General features: G+C 43.0%; 1 protein-coding gene across 6 annotated transcripts in view; it reads left to right on the top strand.

Moving 5' to 3' along the window:
• The window catches only part of SUPT3H (SPT3 homolog, SAGA and STAGA complex component), a 565,741-nt gene extending 559,995 nt beyond the window's left edge, over positions 1–5,746 (top strand). For 4 of the 6 annotated variants that reach the window (XR_010126711.1, XR_010126708.1, XR_010126712.1 and 1 more), the window contains one exon: positions 1,574–5,746. The gene's annotated coding sequence lies outside the window, so the exon portion shown is untranslated. The remainder of the gene's footprint in view (positions 1–1,573) is intronic. The other 2 variants (XR_010126710.1, XR_010126709.1) reach the window with 1 other exon arrangement.
• The last annotated feature ends 15,807 nt before the right edge of the window (positions 5,747–21,553 follow it).

Raw genomic sequence — 21,553 nt, 5'->3', positions numbered from 1 at the left:
TGGGCTTTAGGTAATAACTACCAATATTTGTTCATTAATTGTGACAAATGTATCATAATGTAAATTACTAATAATAGAGGAAAGTAGGTGTTGGGTATATGGGAACTTTGTGCTATCTTCACAATTTGGTAAATGTAAAACTGTTCTAATATAAATTTTTTTTTTTTTTTTTTTTTGAGATGGAGTTTCTCGCTCTGTCACCCAGGCTGGAGTGCAGTGGCACGATCTCAGCTCACTGCAGCCTCCGCCTCCCAGGTTCAAGTGATTCTCTTGCCTCAGCCTCCCAAGTAGCTGGGACTACAGGCACATGCCACCAGGCCTGGCTAATTTTTGTATTTTTAGTGGAGATGGGGTTTCACCATGTTGGCCAGGATGGTCTCAATCTCCTGACCCCATGATCCACCTGCCTCGGCCTCCCAAAGTGCTGGGATTGCAGGCATGAGCCACCATGCCTCGCCAAAAGTGTATTTTTTTTTTTTTAGTAAAAGGCTATTAAGTCCTATATGACACATCCATTTTGGGGTGATATTTGTTCCTCTTTTCTCTGAGTCACACTCCCTCTTTAATATCCTGTAACCTAAATACTGAGCTATATGGCTAGCCACTATTAACACATCTTCTATTTAGATAGGGAATGGAAGCGGGGGAGTAAAGAAAATTAATACCAAAAAAATGCTGTATTCATATTAAAGTAAGAAATACTTATAACCACTACTGTCATCATTTCTTTAACTGGTCCAATGGTCCTTGCTAGTATTTATAACTTCCGTCTTCTGTTAGCCAGTCCATATCGCCTTTGCCCTTAGTAAACAACTCAGCCGATGTGCTTCCTTGCCTCATGGGGTGATCCTGCCTATTTCTGTTTCAGTTATCTTTTGCTGTGTAACAAACCACCCCAAACCTCAGTGGCTTTAAGACAACATGATTTTTTTATTTCTCATGATTCTGGAGTCAGGCATTTAGATGGTATTTAGCCCTTGTCCAGAGCTGCTGAAGGACAGAAGTACACTCAGTTTGGACCCACAGGCCCAGTCTTGGCTTCTGGAAAAAACTACACCAACAATACATTTGGCCCCTTCACCACAAGGTTTGTTTCCTCCGTGGATCTGGCACTAAGAAATTATATCTATTCATAACTCTTGCCTGATGGGTAACTTGGATCCTAAGTTCTCCCTGCCCTTAATGGCTGTGTGGTGTTTGAGAAATTGCTTTAACTTTGGGGTCTTGGATTCCTCATCTATTAAGTGGGAGCATTGAAGTTCTACCAGATGACTTTAAGACATATTTTTTACTCCTGAAATCTGTTATTTAAGAGGGGCATTTATGGAGTGTGGATTATGGAAAAACCAGCATAGGTGGGAGTCAAAACTTTAAGAATTTATTTCAGCCTAAAATGCCTATTTTTGAAGGGAACCTAATCAAAACTTTTTTAAAATAGTTTTTAATTATAGGTTTGAAACTTTGTGTTATTTGTAATACCTTTTTAGAAGCCTGAAAATAACATTTCTCTCTGTACCAACTTTGTGCTTTTCCATTTGGTAAACACTGATTTTATTTCTCTCTGTCCCTGTAGGAGTAAACCAAGCCAATTCAGCACTTCCTGTTTACTTCCTTGTCATATGTATCATAGATGGTGACAGACCTGCTCTCAAAACAAGCTTCCTTCGTTTAATTCTGCATTTTCTGCTTAGACAACCACCCTATCAATATACTTGAACAATGAAACAATTTGGCTACTGAAGCACTGTCTCTGAATTCCTCCTTCAACTTGTCAGTGGAAAGGAAAGTCCCTTGGTGGAATGGTAGGAATAGTTTTAAGTGGGATATCACACAGTGCCTTGCAGTGGAGAATATCAAAGCATTTTCAGCTCTTAATCTTGGTCTGCATGACATGGGTGAACACAAGGCTAGTAAACAACTTGATTTCCTTAGGAGATTCTCAATGCTTTATCTGTTTTTTAAGTAAGAAGATTGAGTTTCATGTATATTGAGTGACTAAAGTGTAAGCTTAGAAATATTTTATGTTTCCATCATAGTTTATTCTGTTCAGCATAAATCATCAGAGCCAACCATAACTTAACCATTTACTAGAGCTTTTTCAGAGTCAGTTGTATTACAAGCATGTCAGACACACCTTCCTACAAGTCCCTCAAGGTCAATAGTTTAGAAATTCTGCATTTTCCTTCCCTTCCCCACTCAACACTTATGGAAATATATGCTAATTGGAACAGAAGCTGCCTACCAAACTAACAGGGTTAGACCACTCTTAACACAAGATTAATGAGAAAGAAGTTTAAGGAAAAAATAACATTTCTCAAGCAGTAAGAAAGTACATGCCAAGTAAAAGCCAACAGTCTGCATCAGTCGGATACCAACTTCTGCTTTCCCTTGACTTTACTTAAAGGAGTTAAAGACAGGGAATCCTGTATGTCCAGCCTTGCTCCAGTCACTGTTGCCAGCCCTCTGGCTCAGTGTGGCTGGCTTCTCACCTTCCTTGGGGCCTCAGCTCAGCAGCCACCATTGTGGAAAACAAGACCACAGACTGAAGGGTTAGAATGAGACTCTATACATTGTTTACTAAGGTGACATGCCAGAGGGAATGATGAGGCACAGACATACTGCATGTGGCCTGCTGCATTCATGACAGGCCTTTGTAGGTGTGTGATTTATATTCATAAAGGGGGATTTGGAGACAATGGATGTTTAAAGTCACTGACATTGGCAAGAAATTAAGTTTGTGAATCACTCTATGCTGTTGACGAATGACTGAACTGTGAGTTAGCAGACATCAAGAGCTGTCAATTAGGAGTGATACTAACGTTCTTTTGAAATAGGTTTAGACAACGGTATTTGCTTAGAGTAATTGCAGAAACTGTAATTGGCATACTACATGACATATTTACATTATTTGGCAAGGGCCGGCGGGGGCGGGGGGCAATTTCTCTTAGAATTCCAACCCTTTCAGGATCCAAAGGCAGCCTTCACCTGTGGCACATGCTTAGCTCTTTATAAGCACCCGAAATTTTTCCAAATAAATTTTACACATTTAAAAAGTGATGATCTTTCATACCTAGTGCCCAGATCTTAGTTTCTAAATATCATTCCCCACTGGTATTCAGGGTTCCTTGGAGAAATGCCTGATCCCAGAACCAGGGCAGGGAAAGATGCCTGAAAAATGATCCTTGAATATTTTATTGCATAAGAAAATAAGGAATTGGTCAAAGAACCATGGGGAAATGTCAAAAATGGAGCTGGAAGAGGCTCTTACTGGCCAAATCTGGGACAATTTGAGCATCGAAATAAATAATGATAGTACTAGTTTGTCACCCATAGAATAAATATTCATGAGTCCATGCAGTATAAATAAGTAAACAGAGGAGAAAGTGAAAGGTCTTCTTTGCAGAAGAATGCCAACTAATAAATATAGAAAGAATAGTGGCATTAAAAGATCATCAATGGTAGAGGAAGACTGATAAGAATTGGTTTGTGTAGTCTCAAATTGTCTCCCCACAAATTACTGATTAATTGAAAAGGAAAAAATAGTAAAAAAGAAATCTGATGTTCTTTAAATTATTTATTCTAAGTATTGTTAATTAAAATGTTATGTTTGTGTTCAAAAATGGATAAGTACTCTTGCTTAAATTTTGTGTTTCTGCAGGCTATGCCACTAAAGAAGAAATGCAAACAGGGAGAAATTCATTTATAATAGTTGAAAGAATATCTCCAATGATGGCAAATCCTTTGATAAAATATATTTTGGTCAAATGCCTAAGACAGCTCCTTTTGTTCAGCCTCAATCTGGAAATTGTTCTTCCCTCCAAAAGCCAGAACAGGCTGACACTGTAGCACATCAGAAGCATATGGGAGCTCTCTGCTCCAAGCACTGCAATTTAAGGGAGATGGGGAGCTACAGCATCATGTGGGCAAAGAGGTGGCCATTCTAGGATGGCACTGGAACTCCGTCTGTCCCTTCCCCAGTGAGGACCCTGGCCACCTTTATTTCCCCCTTTTGTTGTCTATATAAAACCAGAAACACTGTTTTCAGTTCCTGTGATGGTTAGGTATCTGAAGCAGGCAGGACACCAATGTCCAGACAGGGCAGACTGGGTAAACAGGACTCAGAGATAATGCTGGCTCAGCTGGGCGCCCAGCCACCTGGTTATGTGATGATCTGCACTAGTATTCCAGGCAGACCGGACAGGCACCTTGAAGACTACATTTAGATGCTAAAATGCACACCCACAAAACAGCCATCTCAGACTTCTAATCTTACTTTATGACCAAACTGTAATTACATTACACCAATTACTTGAATATTACATTTTTATTACTGTTATGTCATTATGTCTACTAGGAAAAAAATATGCCTACTTTAACCAATAAAATTCTTAATGACTCATTTAAGCTGTGTCTACATGAAACCCCTGACTTAAACATTTTGGTCAAAATAATTTTTAGGGCCTGGGAGAAAAAGAGAGTTAATCTCCATCTATGTGATTACCCCCAAAGCAAGAAAACTTCCATTCGTAGATGTACGGCTAGAAGTTAAAAAGTTCCAGCCAAGGCTAATCAGAAAGTTACGATGACTGTATTTAAGAGCTATATTTATAAAGCCATCAATTCTTTATCGTCTGTTGATCAGTTACAACTATTAATAAAAAAGGAGAGCTGGGAACTCAGGAAACATCCATGTAGCCGTCCTCCAGATGCATGGAGGCACGTTTACATTTCCAAAATGTCAAGTAGGCCCAGCTGTAAAAAGATTCCTTAACGGCCATCTAGGCCAGTTTTTTGGGAGCCAGTGATTTCATTGGGACTCCCTAGGGACAGTCCCCCAAATAGAGTTATTAATGTGTAGAACTTCTGTTTTAAAATCATTATAATTACATTTTACTTCATTTACCTCTTTTAAGGTAGCATCTCATTTTCTGTAGGCCAGTGACCTGTAGAGCTTATCTCACTGAGAAATTCCAGGCAGTCAGACTCGGTGTATTTTCTCAGCAGAGGGATCTCTGACCTTAACCACCTCTCAGCTTGCCCCAAACCTATGTGTCCCTTTCCCAAGCCATGCAGACTCAGACAAGCATAGGACGCTGCCTGTCTCCAAAATAATTCTCTACTTTGGGAGCCAGAATTCAGACCCTTGAATTTTGAGAATTTACCATATGCACTTAAGTGAGTCAAAATATCCAAATTTAATCACTGTTGAAAACTTTTTTCACATACATTTTACACATGCCTTTTCCTCCCAACGTTTTATGCATTAAACACTTTCCTACAAGAAGATGAAGTGGGAACAGGTTTTTCTTCCCCTAGGCTTGGTATTTGCTTTATTTAAAAAAAAAAAACAAAAATCCTTTTGACAATATATGTACTCTGTATTACTGTGTAAAATCTCATGCCTAATTCTAAAGTTATGTGCATCTGCTGGACATAAACACTGTTAAACATTCATGACTGCCTACAAATGTGAAAAGTATTACCAGGTCTATTTTTAACATTATTTTGGCAAGACTGTTGCTGTGGAAAAAAAAATCCTATAGAATCTTAATGAGAAAACTGAATGATTCTTTGAAATGTAGTTGTGATTCCCTAACTTATTAAATGATGATGTCACTGGTGCCGAGAAGCAAGAAACAGTGGACTCACACACTTGCCAGCACGCTCTGGAGATACACCAGAAGGGAAATGAAACTCATCTTGAGTGCGGTTTGCGCTGAGCTGCACCTTCCCCCACAGCTCAGAAGGTCACATATGTCCCTGCACAGGACATGTCTCACACACTTGGTCTGTCATCTCTGTGAACCTTTGTCATAGAAGGGTGCACTGATTGCATTTGTTTTTATGGAACTTGATCTGTTTGCTGGCCTTTTTTCTGTTTATTACCCACATTTGTCTTACAGAAAAGAACCACCTTGTTTCACCTGTTGGAGAAAGACGGGGGTGTCCTCCAGCTCACCTGAGTCCCCTCAGTCACTTAATTAACAAGTGGCAAGAAGTCTGTCAGGACAGGAGTACAGGTCTAATGAAGGAGGTCATTCCTCATGCCTTCTTACTCCCCAACTCCCTTCAGACTTCCTGGCCACTCGACTTGAATCCCACTTGTCCTGTCCTAAGTGGGCACAGGCCCTATAAGAGCAAGGTGTGAGGCTGTTTGGTTCTAGGCAGCAGCAGACAGGACTCGGCAGAATTGTACAGACTGTGCCCTACACAAAGAAACCAGGCCAGGAAGGCACTGGTGGGGACTAACTTTTATTTTGGCCTTCACTTGCCAAGCCTTGCATCCTGGCACAGGAGTCGTGTCAGCCAGGAGCAAGGTCCGCTCAGAGGGAGCGTTGTTTTATCATTCCCCTACCTAGAAGAGGCACTTTTTTGTAATTCTTCTGCCCTACGAGGACCCATATGGCTTGTTTGTACAAAGTCACTTTGTGTGCTTGCAGAAGCCCTGGGGCTGGCCCTGGAGGAATCAGAACTTGTCATACTGAAGGGGCAGATTCTGCAGCTTAAATGCTGGCTGGGTCAGCAGTGAATATAAACGAGGTCATTGCTTCTATGGAAAAAGTGCTACAGAATAAGGTCTTTCATCCTAGACAGCAAGTCTGGAACCATTCAGAGTTCCAGAATCAGCCACAGCTGATTGAAAATTGAGGAAAGATTTTCAGCCAGAAGCCTACAGAACCCGTGTCTAGAGAGAGAGCTATGTGTTTCATCCAAAGTAGGGACCGGTTTAGTTCTGGGAGAAAATGCAGCCTGAGGGTGGCCTAGCTGGTCTTAAATCCGCATAAAATCATGGAATCACTGAAGTTTAGAGCAGAAAGAAGTCTTGGGCCCTCTAAGATCCATTCACAACTCTCCGAGATGAGCAGAGGAACATGAAGTGCTGGTCCCCACCACCCGCAAAGGTGGTATCTTCTCAGCCAAGGGAGCCTGCCGCTCCCTCCACATCCATTCTTCTCCCATCCTGACAGCTCTAGATATTTTGTGGCGAGAATTCTGATTTCTGGGCACGGACCCACTGGTGCTCCACTTCCTTCCACAAGTTCTTTGTGAAATACCTACCTGCCACTAATCACTCAGTGACGTCTACCATTTGCACAGAATGACCAGTGGCTCAAATGCTCTTCACTGGTCATCCATGATTGCCACAGACTTCCAGAGGAACTCAGGGCCATGAACCTGCAGTCTTAGTCCAGTCCCTGCCCCAGTCCACTGGAATGATGCAAGGACCCATCCTGTCACTCCCCTCCACCCCTGCCAGGGCACTCTTGTTTCCTACCCCTTTATCCTCTGGCTATGATGCAGCTTGAGCTTGTTGGGGGAGGTCCCCAGGAGCCAGCCTCCTGACCACTGCCTCTGCAGAGACTCCTGCCATGCCCCACTCAGCAGTGCAGACTTGTCCATGGACACCCCACACCAGAGCTCTGTTTATCACACACTCAGGACAGCGATTTGGACTACAGCTCGTCCTACACTCCCTTTATCTACCCTAACTCCAGAATCATACATTTTTTGACTACTTCCTCCCACCCAGCAGCCTCCACTGAAGTCCCAGCATGTCTCAGGGCTGAGGCTATGCTGGAGATGACACATGACATTTCAGTCCATTCTTGGAAGTTTCTTTGTCTTTGCAAGAAGGATGTTAATTTCGCAGGTTAATTTGGTAAACCTGTAAGTCAAGAAGGGGGACTTTGACTTCAAATTACTATATTTACAATGCTGCATATTATTTTAGCAGGTTCCACAGGGATAATTCACTCATTGTTACAATTGTGTTTTTATAAACTTCAAAGAAACATGGACTTTCCTTTGAGAAACTGCCTTACACACACTCATATTACATTGTTCTGAACCCCAAGTCTACCTGAGACATGACCAAAACATCATTTGATGTGCCATCCCATCCTCCTGCCAGAGAGTGTGACCCAAGGAAGAGACCCTCAGGGCTGGTGGCCATATTGCCCCTCTCTGTGATGGATTGCATGTGCCACTGCCATTACCTATACTGACTTTGCCCTTAACTATTAGTTCTGATTGATAAATTTTTGGCAAAATACTCCACAAGGTCCATATCAGTTAGCTATTGCCACCTAACAAACATCCTAGAACTCAGTAGCTTAAACCAATATGCATTTATTATTGTTGATGAGTCCAGAGATCTTCTGGTCTCAGCTGACTTACTCGTGCATCTGCATCTGCGTTCTATGTGTTGGTAGGCAGCTCTGCTGATCCTGGCTGGACACTATCATCTGTTTAGGGGTCAGGTGACTGCGTCTGGCATAGGATGGCTGTGGCTAAGACAAGTGGGCTCTTCTCCATGTAGTCTTACCCTCTGGCCCTGGGTGGTTCATATAGAGGCAGCAGGATTCCATGAGAGGGGAAACACACCAGGTCTCTTGAGCCCTGGACTCAGAACTGGTACAATGTCAGTGTCACTTCTGCCACATTCAAGGCCAAAATAAGCCACAAGCCCTGCCTAGATCCTCGGGGTGGGAAAGTAGGCTCTACCTCTTTCTGAGAAGAACTGCAAAGTGACACTGCAAAGGGCGTGGCAATAGGGAAGGGTGGTGAAGTGTGGATATTTTTGCAATCGATCTACCAACTCTCTATTAATAGCTTTTATTGGCCAGGTGCAGTGGCTCACACCTATAATCCCAGCACTCTGGGAGGCCGAGCTGGGAGGATCACTTGAGGCCAGAAGTTCAAGACGAGCCTAGGCAACATAGTGAGACCCTGTCTCTATTAAAAAAAAAAAAAAAAAAAAAAATCTAAAAATTAGCTGGGTGCAGTGGTGTGCACCTCTGGTCCCAGCTACTTGGTAGGCTGAGACAAGAGGATCACTTGAGCTCAGGAGTTAGAGGTTGCACTTAGCCATGATCACGGCACTGCACTCCAGCCTGGGTGACAGAGCAAGACCCTACCTCTATTAAAAAGAAACAAAACTTTTATTTTTCTCATTCTAGATGTAAGTAATTAAATGCCTTTATAATTATAAACCGCTTTTCTCTTATGTGATCTTGCATAATACATCCAACACATGCACTTCCCAGATGACGAAACTAGAGACTCTAAGAGGTTAAGCTGCTTGCCAAGAGCTAGTAAGTGGAAGTATCAGGACTAGAATCCTAATGGAATCCTAGAAGACTAGAATCCAGGTCTTCTGATACAAAGTTCAGAATCATTTCCAAAATTTCATATTCGTGATCCCCTTTGGGGTAATGGTGTTCCCTTAAAATAGCTTCCTCCAGAGGAAGGAGTAATTTGTGGCCACAGGATGGGAGCAGGGGTGGGGTTATACAATCCATATGGAGCCTGACGCCATCTTCTTGGTCTCCTTGTCTCCCTAGCACGGTGTTGCAATCCTCTAAGCCAAATAATCCCAGCAAGATGCTGTGCCCTACACACCCTCAGACACTTCATTCCAGACTATAGTTTTGTGAGACTTCATGCTACTTTAATTATCTTATTCCTTGTTAACTCTGGGTCTCCCTGCCAGCCTGCCTTAGAACTTTTGTCTCCTTCCACTGTCACACTTTGTCTCGAGCTACATATCCCAACCTCAGACCTACTGCCTGCACTTTCAGTCTGTTTTCTGCCTTCTCCTGATGTCTTCTTGAGATCTCGGGGTTATTGGCTTTTTTCCCCAGGACTACAGCTCTCAACCAGTTTTTACAGGACCAGCTGGTGACCTCACTCGCTATTTGACTGCTGCAGCTCATTTAAATGCAACCAACGGCCTTGGAGTTTTAATAAGAAACTTGGAGCTCCTAGTTCTGTTGCAACTTGGTGGCAGCTCAGTACCTGCTAAAGTGTTGCTTCCCCCCTGGCCTCACAGAGGGACTGTAAAAGGTTCGAGTTCTGAAAGCTTGAGTGGAAGCTGTTGCATGCAGGCTCCTGGGCCCAGAGAGGACTGCTTTTCTTTTCTGAGCCAGCCTCCTTTTTATTTCCTCCTGGCACGTGTCTGCTCTACCGAGGTCTCCACTAAGGGCTCTATGCTCAAGACAAGCAGCAACACGAGGGAGGCCAAGTCTGGTGCGAAGAGAAGAGGTGATGAGTCACTCAGATGTTTTCCTGGACACAGTCCTGCACCTCAGGCAGACACAACCCCACTGCCCCACAGAGTGGACCCCACAGAGCTCCACTCTGAAGTCTTGATGTGGTAGCCATGGACAGACTAAGGCAAACTCAAAAATTTGCACTTCTTTTGCCAAAAGCAAATCTTAGGTAACAGAACTTTATCTTTCATTTGGAAACCCCTTTTCTTCTTCTAACAGCTATGTGTGTCCCCCTGACAAAAAAGGAAAATGAATCTTCAAGATTCACCAAGTGATGACACTTGGCAAGTCTGAAAGGGAGAATTCTTAGCTCCACTCACTGCTCTCAGATTTCCTGATAGTTAAGTAATGGTGAAGACAAGGCAGGGAATGAGAACTGTGTGTTTAGTTGGGGTCTCCTTGGGGATTATAAAAAACAAACAAACAAAAACGCTTGACACTCAATAAATAAACCATTTATAGAAGCTAAGATAAGGAGTTCCCGTGAGCTTCGGAGCCACTTCTGTTTGCTGCTGTTCTCCAATTAGCCGAGAATGCAAGCAGATTGTGCGAACGCAGCACTAAGCCCCGTGCCAAACACCTTCTCAGGTTTTTTCCCCTCTGCATTTTGCTAATCCCTGGATGAAACATAATCGCAGAGAAATGTTCAAGGTTGGACACAACAGGGAGGAACTCAATGTTGGCTCCCACCCAGTGGAAATAACATGCCACTGGACTCAGCAAGGCAGGAATAAGGATGTTAAACAAATACACTTCTCTCCAGCCTCCCTAGCAACGGCTTGTTGCTTTCTGCAGAAGCCCTGAGTTTCCTCAAGCTGTTCATTCCGCTCCAAGATTTCATCACCAGAGATATGTTTTATAAGAGAGAAACAGGGAAGTCAACGAGCAAAAATTCCAATCAGGAAAAGAATGGAAAGAGAATTAAGTCATTTATTCCCCTCTAGGGAAAAATAAAAGTAGCAAAAGTATTTATATAGAATAAGTATATAATTATGTGTAATAATTAAACTCCAGCAACTTGCAGTCATCATTCTTTGTCACTTTGTCTCAAACCAGAGGAAAACATTTCTCCCTATTGTGGTTTCAAGTTAAGATTTCTGAATTAGAAGTTCCAGGTTCCAACTGACTCCTGTCATTTGTGTTCTGATGGTGGAATGGGAAAAGAAATCAGAGAATGGGACAGAACTTTCTGTAATAAAAAGGGAAAAAAATCCTGTCTAAAAGTACTTAAAATATAACACCTATCTCAAATATACACACATATATATTTATATCTCATTTAATCTTTACCACAGTCCTGAGATTGATGTTATTATTCCATTTTACAGATGAAAATCTGAGGTGAAGAGGGGTTTAAGGCCACACAGACTGAACCATGGAGTGAACTGGAGATGCCTATGCAGTTCTCCTAAACAGAAAAGGGGGCTCAGAACGGTTTAGGAGAGGTACCACTGGAGATTAAAAACAATCACAAGAGCAAATACTTGTGCATGCTGAAAAGCAAATAAAAAATAGAACATGGCCAAAGTTCTAGACCTCTTCCTGAGGGGTTAGAAAGTGCTCAGTGGTGATTTTGGCATCTCTGCCCGCTTATAGTCCAGAAAACTGAGGCTTTGTAATGTACGTTTGCCTGCAGGCATGCCATAAATTTGTGCTGAAACCCAGTCTGAAACAGGTCTCCTCATTCCTGTTGATCTCGCTTTCATGAACCCAAACGTGATGGAACCAGGAGGGGCATCAGCATTTTTACTGGCCCTGAAATGGAGAAGGTAAAATGGCAGCCTCTCTTATTGCACTTCCTAGAGTGAATCCATGTGGCTTTTCATTAACTTGCTTGGGGCTTCTTTCCTTTTTTTTTTTTTTTTTTGAGACAGAGTCTCGCTCTGTCACCCAGGCTGGAGTGCAGTGGTGCAACCTCAGCTCACTGCAACCTCCACCTCCTGGGTTCAAGCGATTCTCCTGCCTCAGCCTCCCAAGTAGCTGGGACTACAGGCACCTGCCATCACGCCCAGCTAATCTTTGTATTTTTAGTAGAGACGGGGTTTCACCATGTTAGCCAGGCTAGTCTCGAACTCCTGACCTCAAATGATCCACCCACCTTGGCCTGGCCCTGAGGCCATGAAGCCAAATATGGCCACTAGCTGAGCACTGGCTTCTATGGCTCTTAAAACTGTCTGCAAGCATGATAGTCACTCCATTTTCCTGTAGATCATCCAAAACTCTCTATGAAACAGTCTTTCCTCTTTTATTCATTGAGCCCTCTATGTTCCAAGCACTGTACCACACAGCAACAACACAGGGAGAATGCAGGTTCCCTTAACCAAGTCAAGTGAAGCCCTACTCCACCTAGGTTCACATTAAATGTGTAATTCTCTCACCCTTATGACTTAATAGAGTTTGCCAAACTTCCTTGGACTTGAAGATGATACACAGGAGTGAGAACTTCATAGGCTTTGAGTTCTGGTTCTGGTTCTGGTCAGCTGTCTCTTCTTGGGCATGTCACTTGACCTATTTGAGCTTCAATTTCCTCATCTATAAAATGGAGGTGATAATTCCTATGTTGCAGGATTTGGGGTAGTGCTGGTTATGCAACTGGCACAGAGCATGTGGTCAGTGAGGGGGACCCATTATTTTGCTACATTCAGTTTCATCAGCATAAATTTCTAACTCCATTGTTTATTCTGAAGACTTACTTTTTTTTTTCCCTTCCATAGTAAGTAATCACTAAAAGCCAATTATTCCATCCACTCTCTGGTTTGGGGTTTTTTTTGTTGTTGTTCTTCATTTGATAATTTCCTCCAAAAAAGTATCTGCCTGCCTCCTGGGTAAGAATATTCCTGGCCAACTTCTTTCAAAGCATTGGGCAGAGGTGAACACATTTCTAATAAAATGCCACTAGAAAAGAGAGTAGAGGGAGAGATAATCATACCCCTTCTGTCTAGAAAGTCTTTTACAAGCACAAAGAGCTTTCTCATCCACTGCCTCCTTCATCCCACAACAATACTGAGAAGTAATCAGGGCTGAAACTGTCAGTCCATTTTACAAATGAGAAAATTAAGGTTTGCAGAGATTGCGTGCCTTGCGGGGCACACAGGCAAAATGCAATGAAGATAGATCTCTAAAGCAAGTCCCTGACTTTCCATCGATGCTCCTTCTACCACAGGGAACCGCTTCTGGGATAAGTCCTTTTTCTTTTTGCAAATTAAAAGTAGGGAGGATTTTTTAATATGGCTTAAGTGCAAGGGGGTGAAGTCGCTGAGAGACCCAGGCCTGCCTTGCTTCCTGCATCTGTGAAGAAGTTCTCCGTACAGCTTCCTTTTCCAGGAACCAAGGGCATTAGGGCCTCTGTTTCTCTACTCAGGAATTGAATTTATCCAAATCTAGAATTACTGGAAGCTAAGAATCTTATCCACCAGCCCAACCTCCCTCAAGTTTCCACTTGTGACTACATGTGAAACCCTGCATGAGCAATTATCCTGCATGAGCCTGAGCCTCCTCATCTGTTAATTCAGGATAATAATGCTACCTCTCACTGTTGGGATATGTATGAGAAAGCAGCTTCCAAATTATGGGCATCTTATGAAGGTGTATTACATGTCAGAAATTATTCCAGGTACTGGGGATAAGCGGGGTACAAGACAGAAGGGAGCTTACGGAGCATACCTGCTAAATGGGGGAGGTAGATAAGAAACAAACAATGAACAAGATAAGTTCCCAGTAGTAATCACTGCTATGGCAATAAATAATATATAAATGAATGAATATTCATTTAGATGAATATTTAAAAATTATTCAAACAAACTGAAATAATCTTAACTTTGTATCAATTTGGTGATACAGCCACAAAGAGTAAAGAATTACTTCAGGTCACTTTAAAACACAGTATTTTGATTATACATCTCTGGTAAGGTATATTATCAGGACAAAACTACAAAGAGATACTGCATTCAGGTGTCTTATTGTAATTTTAATTCACATTGGAAAATCAATATGAATCCTTTGTTCTCTTAACAAAGCATATCTCCTAGCTCTTATCCATTGAAAAGGCTTAAAAACTGACAACCCAGTAGCAGTAAGCTCCTACATCGTGGCCTCTAAATGCGATTTCCTTTCAAAAGAAACCAAACATTCTTAGAGAAATGTTTGACTTCAGGTCTAGTGCAATAAATATACAAGATGGGCCTGATATCTTGAACCAGAAAGCAGGGAAACTATCAAAGACTAATTTTAATGAGAGTCTGCTCATTAAAACAGGACATCGGAGTCTATTTGAAGGGGCTCCTATTGGCCTACAATAGGATAACATGAACATCGAAAAGATTAAAACACATCCAATAATATATATATTCAATATATTATACATCCATGGGCTCAGAACAATTGTACAATGAAAATTCACAGCACCTTTTTTCAAGTTACTAAGCCACCAACTCATTATTCTGAAAACTTGCTTTTAAAAATTGGGAGGAATTAAGCATTTATCCTGTCTTTCCTGCATGAACTGGATTTTGGAGAAACTAAACTGTTATTAGGGAAAATTTTTTTAGAAGAATTCTAAATAATAAATGCAAAAAAAGAAAAATAGAAATATAAAAATCACCATTTTGCAACACCTAATGAAATAATGTATCAAGCAACAATCATTGAAGGTCCCAAAATCATCAGATGAAAGGTTGATGGGGAGCTTTCCAGTGGAAGGGACAGGTGGACACCACCTGAATGTATCAGTCAGTTTTGGCATCAGTAAAGGGAGGGCAGCTGAACACTGTGTGTTTCATAATGTGATATACTCCCTCTGAAGTATTGCCAAACAAACTTGAATCTGATCAACACTCAGTAGCAGTGTAGAGGAAATCCAGGGGACAGAGGAACAAACCAAACAATACCATGAGGAAGCAATCAACCAAATCAAAAATGTAGAACCTCCTTCAGGTCACATAACCTGATATCTCTACCAAATCAATGGTATTAAAAAGAGGTGGTAGATATTAAAAAGAGGTGGTAGATAAGGCAGTTTTTAAAGAATAAAAAAGACTTAGGAGATAAAACGACCAAATACAATGTGTGCACCTTGCTTGGATCCTGATTTGAACAAACCAACTGCAAGAAGGCGACAACAAATCAGGAAACTGACGATGGACTGGCTATTACTATTTATTTTTAAACTTTTAAGTATGATAATGGCATGGAGATATACCTTAACAGTTGGAGATCCACACTGAATTATTTAGGGTGAATTACATAATGTCTAGTGTAGTGGGCTGAATAATGACTCCTAAAGATGTCTGTGTTCTAATCCCTGGAACCTGTGAATGTGTTACTTTGCATGGCAAAAGGAACGTGGTGGACATGATTAAATTAAGTATCTTCAGATAGAGCAGCCTGGGTTATCCAGGTGGGCCCAATCTAATCACATAAGTGATAGAGAAGAGAGGTCATAACACAAAGGATGCAGGATGCGGGATGTGGGATGTGGGCTGCCTCCTGAAGATGGAAAAAGCAAGGAAACAGATTTTCCCCCAGAGCCTCGAGAAAGGGCCACAGACAGCCCTGCCAGACACTGTAAAATAATAAATTTGTGTTGTTTTAAGTCACTGAGGTAATTTTGTCAGCACTAATAGAAAATGAATACCTGTGGGATCTGTTTTTAAATGCTTCAGAAATAAAAGTGGTGGAGAATAAATGAAAGATTGGAAAAATATCGACGATAACTGTTGAAATGGGAGATGAGTGCTCTGAGTTTCATTATACTATTCTGTCTACTTATATATTTGAAATTTTCCATGATAAATGAGTTTTTAAAAACTACTACAGGGTAGGTAGTGAGCAAAGGAAGAAGAAGGGCTTGTGGGAGACAATGGGAGAGTGGTTTTGTGGTGTGGCATGAGATTGGAGGTCTCAGACTTGTGATCACCACGAGTGACACATGTCTTGGGTTAGGAAGATGGCTCCCAGGCTCCCCTTCTTGGTGCTGAGTGCTTTCTGGGTGCACTGAACTAGAAGTAAAAGGCACTCTCTAGAAAAAAACTAATCAACAATTTACTAAACATTTCTTGAGCATCTACTGTGGCCGTGATCACTAGATATAGCCTCCATGCTCTAAGAACTTGACCTCTATGCAAAAAACTACAGCAAACCCAGAAAGATGGCAGAATTAAAACCCAATTCACTGAACTCACACACTCCTTTGGCAGTGGAAGTGACTGTGAGCTCTGACTTGTCTCTGAGAGTGAGGATTAAATGTCTATAAAGCATTTGCCACACCCTGCCCCATGAAAAGTATCTGTGTGGTCACCAGCTTCATTGGCACACACATCAGCCAAATGAGCTCCCTGGGTCATTCACACTGCCTCAGTGGGCAGTAAAGAAAGGCCTTCTCACACTGGCTTAAGGAAAAGTGAGTTCGGTATAAGGAGTCAGGGCAGTAAACAAGGCAGATCTAATAAGGGGCTAAGCTGGAACCAGCTAGCTATAGGAAACACAACAACATCTTTCTCCCTCTCATTCCCCACACAGCCTCTCAGAGTCTCCCCTTCCTCTTTAACCCTGCACCTCTTTTACTCTCTCCATCAGTTCTGCCCACCAGCCTCCTCTCTCTTATGAGGTCAGATCACATCTTGAATAATTAGCTTTCTTTAGACCTGATCCTATTCAGACAGTGGCATCCATTGTTTAGGGAATGTTGGGGCTGTCAATCTAAAAGGAAGGGAAACAAACAAACCCTCCTCCATGCCCACCTTTGGAAAAGAGACTTCTGACACTGATGGCAAAAACATTAGTCTTGAAAGCCAGGGCTTTTGACTGGCAAGAACCAAGCAAATGTGGAAGCCAAAGAGTCTGTTGGGCCTTAATCAGTTTTGTGGTATGGAAACACAAAAGGCAAAATCCTGAACAGGATTGATGCCATAATCCACAGACTGATGGCACAGATTATTAGGTGTGGAAAGAGACCAGCAGACCCCAGAGGTGAATGGTTCCACAGGCTGCAAAATGGATGGCACCACAGGAACATGATGAGGCAAACTGGCAGGAGCCAGAGTGGGAAAGTGGAAGTAGAGTCTTGTCCAGAAACTGTCAAGTCAACACCCACAGGCTTCTGGTCACCATTCATTGCCTACCCAGAAGCTCACTGGGTAGCCTCATTGGTCAGCAAGGCTCTCCCATTGACGGCAGCCTGCACATGGCCTGACGATTGTTCCAGCAGGAGTAATGTTCTAACACAGTGTTCACCCTATTCTAATTTACATCTACTGTAATGGCACAGGACACTCATGAGCTCCCCAAAGAGAAATGACATGCAGAAGGAGGCAGAGTGTGGAAGTAAAGGCCGCAGCACCATCTCTGGCATGGAACTGAATCCTAGGATCTTTACCTAAGCAAGGATATTGGTGAACCACTGCCCTCTTATATTTAGCACAAAAACAGGCACTCCAGGCCCAGAGGCACTGATCAATCAACTGGAGTCATGGCATCTTGAGGCCTCTGTCCTGGAACAGACAATCCAACTGGCTCTACTTGGGTAAAGTCTATTCTTGTGCCTCTCATCTGTGGCCAGGCGTGGAGTCACATGGCCTGCTGCCTCCTCCCTAAGAAGTATGGGAGCACGTGCTCCAACTCCTCCCCACTCCAAAACCCATCTTCCAAGTCTTCCTCATCTCCTGTTGAGGTCTTCATGGACTCCACACCGCCAATCCAGTCGTTATTTCTCTCTCCTTTTCTTTCCTGGCCTCTGAGCAGCATTTGGCACAGTTGATCGCCCCCTCCTTTTTCATCCTCAATACTCTTGATGTCGGTGACACCATCCATGCCCAGTTTTCCCCCACTTCAGTTGCTATTCGTTCTCAGTCTCCTTCGCAGCTTTTCCTCCTCTGATCAAACATTTAATGTTGAGATTCCCAGTGCTTGGCCCTACAGTATCTTCCTAAAAGATCACATCTAGTCTTATGGCTTTAAACACCATCGCTTTGCTAGTGACTGCCACATATCCCTAGCTCTGACATCTCCAATGAGCATCAAACTGATATATCCAACCACTTACATGATGTCTTCACTTAAAAGATCTCATTTAGGCCGGGCGCAGTGGCTCACGCCTGTAATCCCAGCACTTTGGGAGGCCGAGGTGGGCGGATCATGAGCTCAGGAGATCGAGACCACGGTAAAACCCCGTCTCTACTAAAAATACAAAAAAATTAGCCGGGCGCGGTGGCAGGCGCCTGTAGTCCCAGCTGCTCGGGAGGCTGAGGCAGGAGAATGGCATGAACCCGGGAGGCAGAGCTTGCAGTGAGCCGAGATCACGCCACTGCACTCCAGCCTGGGCAACAGAGTGAGACTCCGTCTCAAAAAAAAAAAAAAAACACAAAAAAAGATCTCATTTAAAAGCCAAAAGATACAAAACATAACTCTTTATCTTCTGCCACAAATTTGTTCTTCCTGGTTTCAGTAAATGGCCCCAACATTCACCTAAGTGCTGGAACTCAAAATGTAAGGAGTCACCCTCAATCACCCTCTTTCCCCTAAACCCCACATCCAATACATCAAGCCAAAATATTGCCCTTATTCATCTAACTCCATCTCCACAGCAACATCCCTGATCCAAGACCTCGTTACTTCTGACCTGAGCTCCTGGAATCCATCATCATCTTACTAACTTCTTGCTGCCATGCTTACCTTCCTACAGAGCAGCATGGCTGACTCCCTCCTGATTTTATACCTCAGCTCAATGTCACCTCCTCAGAGAGGCTTCCCTGACCTCATCTAGCTCCCCTCCACTGGCCCACTCTGCCATGTCACACTTTCACTTTATTTATATCATTCAGTGTCATCTTATTTACCTTGTTCTTTTCTGTCTCCCCTCACCACAATATAAATTCTATGAGAGCAGAAACCTTGTGTTCCAAACACCTAGCACAGTACCAGCATTCAATAAATATTTACTGAATGAATGAATGAATCCACAAACTCCTATGTAGCTGGGGACAGTCTTTCTGTTCCAAAAGTAAGTGCAGGTTAGGAGCGAAAGAGAAGAGTGGGTAGAGCAGGGAGGGAACTCTTTGTCCAGACTGGGTAAGAAAAACTGTTATATTAATAGAAGAAAATCCAGATTTGAGGATTTGGGAGAGGACAAAGACAGCAGTGTCTTCCATTCTACAGTATTTTCACAGCGTTCGATTGTTACAACGCCCCCTCCTTGGGGGAGGGGGGGGACATGGAGGAGTACCATTTTAACTTTTTTCACTAATGAATCAAAGAATGAAGTGATTTCCCAAGGTCACACAGCCAGTTAATAGGATTCGGGTCTGGAGTCCTGATCACCAGACGCCCAGTTCAGCAATCCTGCATGTCTGCCCTTGGGCCACTAGGAAAGCTGAGTGGTGAACTGTATGAGTGGTGAGAGTTCTGCCCTCCATACTCTGGGCAGCTCCCCAGTTTGAGGACATGAGCAGGCTCAGGAAGATGCCAGGCCAGCCTCCTTCCTGAGGGAGGCACTCTCTACTGACTTGCCTTTCTCCAGTCTCGTTGGACACTTGCTCAGGAAGCTCATGACATAAGCACCCCTAAGCTTCCTTTCAATTCTTTGAGCCACAAAAGGGATGCTGGATGATCTGGTCCAAACCTCTCATTCTAAAGATGAGGAAACTGAGAGGTATGGCTTGCCCAAAGTCACATAGTGAATTAGTGGCAAATCTGGGGTGCAACCAGACCCCCTGCATGCAGAAAAGTATAGTAACATACCCACCTCCCAGCTCTGTTCAAGTTTTATACTTTGCAAAAATTGCCTACTTTTTGAGACAGGGTCTCACTCTGTTGCCCAGGCCGGATTACAGTGATGCAGTCATAGCTCACTGCAGCCTCAAACTCCTGGGCTCAAGCAGTCCTCCCATCCAAGCCTCCTGAGTAGCTGCGACTACCAAACCCAGCTAATTTTTAAATTTTTTGTAGAGATGAGTCTCACTACACTGCCCAGGCTGGTCTTGAACTCCTAGCCTCAAGCCATCCTCCCACCTCAGGCCCTCCCAAAGTGTACATCTTTTGTTTTTAAATGAAGGATTATAACACAATTGAGAGTCCCTGTGTACCCTCCCCTAATTCCATTCCCCACTCCTTTTCCCCCGAGGTTACCTGAATTTGGTATTTATCATTTCCAAGTGTTTTTATACTTCTACAACATATGTATGTATACATAAACAGTACATAGAATCATCTTGTATGTTTTAAAACTTCATATAAACATCACTATCCTGTACAAGTCCTCCAAATGGCCATTATGTTCTTGAGATTTAAAACCATGTTGGTAAATGCAGGGCTGGTTCATTCGTTCAAACTACTCAGGTACCGTAATTTATTTCTCTCTTTATTGATGGGTATTTATGTTCCATTTCTTTCACTGTTACAAATAATGTTGCAATAAGTATTTGGGGGGATACAGTTTTCCATTTTCCTATTGATAGACTCATTTTTTTCCCAGTGTGTTGCTATCTCTGTCAATGCTGCAATGCCCCTAGACACGTGGCCGAGAGTTTCTCTAGGGAATTCACCTGAGAGAAGAACTGCTGGGCTTCAGCTTTACTAGATATTGCCAATTTGCTCTCCAAAAGTGGTTGTACCAATTTACACTCCCACCCCGTTCAGTAATCTTTCCATTATGCCAAGCTGCTGCCTTATTCTGCTTTCAATTCTTTATAATTTATGAAAGGAAAATATAAAAGAGGTGCTATTACCTTATTAAAAAATCCAGCTTCCTTTCCCTGCAGAAAGGAGAGGAGAAAAGAAGGGCAATTGCATATTGGATTAGGGCCTGGCATGCATTCATCAACTTTATAGTAGCGCCGGCTTGGAATTTGGGTCTCCTGAGGGGGAGAGTGGGGCCACTGGAAACAAGAGACACTTTCACCACGGCCTTCTCCAGGAACGCAGATATAATTTACTCTAAGGTACAAAAACGTTTGCACTTACAGCCTCCCTGGTTCCAATCAGGACATGAAGGGAAAGTGCCAAGACACCAGAGAATAAGCCAGTTCTCATAAACTTTCCAGCCAAGTGCTGCAAACTCTGGAAGGTAGAATCAGGACTGGTAATGAACTTGAGTGCTCAGGCCAGGTCAGCTCTGAGCTCTTCTGAGCAATGCCTGGCAGCCCCCTCACGACTGCAGAGGGCCCTCACTCCCTCCAGCCCCTCACCACTCTGATGCCTTGCAGCAACCTCATAGACCTGTGTCACATGTCTGCCCAGGTGGGGTACCTTCTTCTCCTGGGTTTTAAGAGAAGCGGTTCTTCTGGCTTCCTCTGAAACCCTTCTTCCCCAGTCTCAAATCATCTCTCCCTCTCCTTAGACTCTCATGGCACCGTGCTCACCACTGTGTCATACAACTTACTTAGGACTTAGTCTGCCTGCCTTGATCCAGACTTGTGAGTGGATCCCCCAAAGACTATCGTCCCCTTACAGCAGCGATTATGTCTTTGTCACCTTGGTATCCTGCCTGGTATGCACCCACTGTTTTGCTC

Source organism: Pongo pygmaeus, chromosome 5 (assembly GCF_028885625.2).
Source record: "Pongo pygmaeus isolate AG05252 chromosome 5, NHGRI_mPonPyg2-v2.0_pri, whole genome shotgun sequence".
Lineage (NCBI taxonomy): Eukaryota > Metazoa > Chordata > Mammalia > Primates > Hominidae > Pongo > Pongo pygmaeus.
Note: the sequence above shows the minus strand (reverse complement) of the source record. Positions and strands in the feature narration are given on the sequence as shown.